The following is a 5,517-nucleotide window of genomic DNA, read 5'->3' on the forward strand; positions in this document are numbered from 1 at the left end:
TTGGTTACATTTAGATTTTCCCATTATTATATAAGCATGGAATGTAAAGACTTTTTTCAATGCATTCATGTTGTTGTTTCCTTATCAATTTACAGGTTTATTCCATTTTATTTTTTTTTTATTTATTTTTTTTTAACAAACAAGGAAACAACTATTGTTGAAAATAAACTCATGATTTAATTAATGATTGTTTATCCATGGGATAATGTCGAGTCTGAAAAATATTTCAAGAACACAAAACGTATAAAATTATGTTTTCGCTGGTTTTTTCAATGCTGTTGTTTGATTTAGAATTGATGTATTCGCTTGGTTGTTCAGAGTAAGTAAACGTGTTATTATATAAATAGTGCCTGTTTGGGAGGGTAACGTCGGTTGACAATGGTTACTTCGGGGTGTCAATTTCAACTGCTATCTTCCCAAACAGCCACTATTTATTTTATTATACAGAATGTCTTAATTGTAGAGATTTTTTTCTGCTTTCATATAGAAATGACTTGAATTCTACGGCGAACCGTGCGCGCATAATTTACGTGCATGTAACAATTCGTTGTGTTACCCGTTGCCAAGTGTGTTGCTAACTCAGAGGGAAATAGAACGGATTATCAACTGCGTCTAAACCAATCAGATTTTAGTTTTTAACATGAAAGTATAATAAATGTAAATATATCCCTTTTTTTATATTTTGTCAGTTTTTTTTTTGTTACAGAGAGTACGGAGCATGCTGTTTCAATTACGTTTGGGACCACGTACATGAGAAATGTTTACGTGAGTTATCAAGTATATAAAAGATCTTATAATATCAACCGATTCCCCTTTGCTATACACATTTTAAATGTTCTTTTATCGTTTGTTTAGCACGTAAACTTGGATATTATGGACGCAACTGTAGCACAAAGCGTTTTTTCCCATTTTATTGATATTCATGTACTTCACGATGTAACTGTAATGCCAACGACTGTGATTTTGCCAGTGACTGTAAACAATCGACAACATTAAAACTAAAGTCAATGACAATAGGTAAACCATTGTCAACGTCAACAGGTATTTAAAGCTATCGATAAGGGTTTTATATCTTATTCTTACTATTTATATCTTGCCTAATCAATTCTACACGCATTTATAAATGGATGACTTGCATCATTAAAATATTTGCGACTACTATAGAGTATATAGTTTAGCATCTAGAAGAAAAATAACAAAGTTCCTTTGCTTTAGTATTTAATGAGTTTATTTTGTCATCGTCTTTGTTTGTTGTTTTTTTTTAATTCAATTGATATTCATACTTTTTTGAACATTGAAATTTATATTTTAGTTTCCAATAAATTGTGATTAAATAAATTTCAATCATTTTATACAATGAGAAATGTATTTAAAATATATTTTATATTTACTCAAAACAATATTTGTATTTTGATTGAACTGCTAGTTTCCATTTGATTTGATATCGGGCTGAAATGTTCGCGGCGATCAGATTGGGTGTTCGGTAATTAAAATAATGTTAACAATACAGATATGTTACAAACATTTAACAGTCTGTTTAATCTATTTTTGTTCATTAATAAGTAACTGAACATTTTAATACGTTCTATAAATGATGCAGCAATGATTAAGAACTCGACATTTGTTAAAAACAAAAATTCCGCGCATATCATTGTTCATAGGTGTTCTTTCTTAAATTCCGTTTTTTATGTTAATCGTAGGGATTGTTAAACGTAATAATACGTTTATCAAGAGCATTGCTTATCCATTCCTATCGTTTATCTATCCTATCATAGTTTGTATATTGTTGTACCGTGCGTTGACCCTATTCTATCGTGCATGAATCTTATTCTATCGTTGATCTTGTAAAAAAAAATAACGTTTCGGATGCTGATATTCTTTTAAATCTAATACATTTAAGAGGCTGTCCAAGCAAACATCAGGCGAATATATAAGAAAACGTCGCACATCGATTTTCACGAATTTTTGGTTTTACCTCTGAAATAGTTTCTTTGTATTCTCTTTTAACCCACAATAATGATGATTTGCTTGAAAAAATAATTTAAGTAGTTATTCGGACGGGAAGATATATATTTCATTCTCTTATATAAATCATTGAAACCATGTACCAAACTGTGAGCTTTAAAATCCAATACATTGTTATTGGCGAGGGTTTGTATTTTTTATAAATGAGAAAAATATTTTGTCTTTTTATTGATAAAATAAAATGAGTGGGAAAAGCTTGCCTTGAAAAATTGTAGACAAGTATATTTTGGTAATGTTTGATAATTTCAGTTACCTCCCTTGCCAAATGAATATTTGGAGGCTTAAAAACTTAAGAAAAAAAATAAAAACAATAAAATTTCAGCTATAAATAATTCATATAAAATCAGCTTAATTGTTTATGATAGACATAATTTTTTTTAACGCTAAAATATATTTTTAAAAAATATTCAGTGCGGGTATATTTTCAAAACCAGTGTAAACAAAGATGGCCGCCGCTAACGTCTGTGCACAGCATGCTGCCAGAGTTGATTGTTTTTCGGTGTTTTGGTGATGTTGTCTCGATCTCAAATACCATTGGAAGTTAAATCAGGTCGCCAATAATAGTAAGCATCCCGAACCTTTTATTGAAACTGAGATGAATCACTGTTACAAGACGAATTTCAGCAAACAAATTATGCAGCTATGGGTACATTGATGTACACATCCACTCCTCAAAGAAAAAAGCAAGAGGTGTTCACCTGATGACGACAGAGGAATGTTTTTTCTTGACAAATGGGTAGTTCCAGAGGGGTCAGGTAAATAATAATCATTTTGAGAGAGAGAGAGAGAGAGAGAGAGAGAGAGAGAGAGAGAGAGAGAGCATTCTTACATTTATATTATTTAATATCAGATGTTTACTTGCACATTTAATTTGTATTAATTGCATTCACATACATTGGATAAATCTTTGTAAAAAGAAAGCACAACAATAATCATAGAGTGTTTCATGTGGTTAATATTGGGAAAATGTCCTACAAAATTTTTAGATAAGATTGCGTTGAGATTTGGAGTACTCTTTTTTTCCTTTGATAGGTCAATTTAGTCTTCAATCTTCATCTCTTTAATTTTCGTAATTGAAAAATATTGCTTTGTTAAAAATTAAAGAAAAAAAGTGTTATGAAATGACGAGTTTTTATAACATACACAGGAGAAAATATGGGGTGTTTTTTTTGTTTGTTAGCACAGCAATATTATTTAACACAGCAGCTATTGATTTGGCAATCGGTCAGAGTACATATCTGACATGTGACAAGAAATGTAAATAAACAATTTCACACAACAGTATGATATTAGTTTTGCTAATGATAATCAGAATATGAGATGGAATCTCTGTATGTGTTCCACAATATTTATTATCAATTTTAAGATCTTAACACTTGAAGGTACATGAATTTGTTTTATTATGTGTTTCTCTATTTTTTTATTTTTAGAGAAGTGCAAATGAAATCTGGAAAATACTATCCTTCTATATTTAAACTTGGATAAAACATAGAGAAAAAAAACCCATCAAGTTGCGTGGCATGATGGATCTGGATGACTTTTACAGCATCTAATATCATGGGTTAAAATGATATTCCTGCATATGAAACAGTGAAAGTGTGCCGAATAAGAAAGAGGATCAAGAAGGGGGTTCAGGGATTATTTGAAGCAGTAATTTGAAAGGATATATTTAGATGGTAGAGAAACTAACTAGATTTGCAAGTGGCCACATTCATTTAAATTAACCAATGTTTTCCTAAGGAATGGTTGAATTTCCAGAAGATATCACTTGGAATTTGTTTTTCTCAATTTAATCATCTGCACATTTTTCTTCAATGAAATAAGATGCTTTGAAGTTTGTCAGATTGACCACATGAGAGAGAGAGAGAGAGAGAGAGAGAGAGAGAGAGAGAGAGAGAGAGAGAGAGAGAGAGAGAGAGAGAGAAGTTGAATGACCTTGTCTTCATGCATCATGCACTGTTTGTATATGTTATCATTTAGCATTTTAATGCTCAATAAATTGTTAAATTTTTAACTTGCATGAGTTTATTCTCTGTTTTTTATTCCAAATTGCTACTACACACTTTCTTAGATAACTAATTTAATTTTGATGTTATTATTAGTTTGATATCTTCATCTATTATGGTTGTTTGTCATACTATGAAAGTAACTTATACTAGCCTAGTTAATGTGTATGTTAAGAGATTTCAATATCTTGAGTAAATAACTAAATATAATTAAATATATTGATTAGTACAACAGTATCCACTGTTAACATGCAAATACATGTACTGACATCACTTAGCAATAGCAACATTATAAAATAACACTGTCCAAGTAAATTGTCCAAACATAGCATTCCTACAAGTAAATGAAAATGTATTTTTTCACTCTTATGCACTGCTTATTTATTCAAATATATACAACATGCTTGCAAGTTAGTCAGCTGAGTAATTTAGATATACATTTTTAAAAAGAGGAAAATACAGTTTAAAAGAGGCACACTGATTCTTATATGACCATGATTTGGGAATAGGGTTTAAAGGGGGGGGGGGGGGTTGTTTCAAAGCATACTGTCCCATGTATATTTTAGCTGCTCATCATACATGCATACATGGATTATAAAATGGATTAGTATGGGGGATCCAAAATGGGGGTTGGGGGGGGGGGGTTGTGATGTCTGATGTTTCAGCTAGATTCATTGCAGACTTAGTCTGACTATATTATTGTTGTATACTAGTCTGTCTATGTTAATTTTTACCTAAAAGTTAAACACCTGCCTAGAATTTCCAAAAGCTACCCGACTGAAAGTAGAGGTCGCATTTCTTAGTTCTCATTCCAAAATAGTTGTATGCATTCATTTTGAAACTTTGGATTGAACAAGTTGCTAATGGCACTAATTTAGAGATAATAATGAATTCAAATGTTACTACTAAGAAGAAATGATTTGATATATTTATGTGTATTTGTACATTATGGAATTGTTATAATTGTTTTGTTTAAAAAAACAACAACAAAAACTCCTCAAATTCAGTAGTACCAATGATAAATTGGATTTGACCTTTTTCGCACAATTTGATAAAAAAAAACTTCTTTATTTAAGCTAATACCGCTTCAATATTATTATCCCACCAAGCTTATTACCAGTTTAAGAAGAAAATTTTAGTTAATACTTATTGAAAACACACAAATACATTGAATTTAAAAAATACATTCAGTTTTACACTGCATGTATTATTATTCCTTAATCAGTGATTATCACATTTTGAATCCTTATTCTCAAATTTATGTACTTCATGAAATACTGACAACCCTTAAAATAACTTGAATGTATATTAGACCATCCAAATAGTGAAATGTTCAGCTAATTTTCTTCAGTTGTGAATAGTTTTAGCAGACTTAAACTCAGTTTTCAACATTTTTGTCAAAATGACCTTTTTGCACTTAAAATTATGAAAAATGTTGGTTTTTAATGAGTGTTCATTATTGCTTTCGTCATAAAGCATTTCCTAT

General features: G+C 30.3%; 1 long non-coding RNA gene across 1 annotated transcript; it reads left to right on the top strand.

Moving 5' to 3' along the window:
* The first annotated feature begins 1,897 nt into the window (after positions 1-1,897).
* On the top strand, positions 1,898-4,043 carry LOC105345542 (uncharacterized). Its single transcript, XR_010710152.1, has 3 exons — positions 1,898-2,588; positions 2,666-2,780; positions 3,456-4,043. It is a non-coding gene; the product is annotated as an uncharacterized lncRNA (long non-coding RNA).
* Positions 4,044-5,517: the final 1,474 nt, after the last annotated feature.

The sequence above is a fragment of the Magallana gigas genome, chromosome 10, assembly GCF_963853765.1.
Source record: "Magallana gigas chromosome 10, xbMagGiga1.1, whole genome shotgun sequence".
Lineage (NCBI taxonomy): Eukaryota > Metazoa > Mollusca > Bivalvia > Ostreida > Ostreidae > Magallana > Magallana gigas.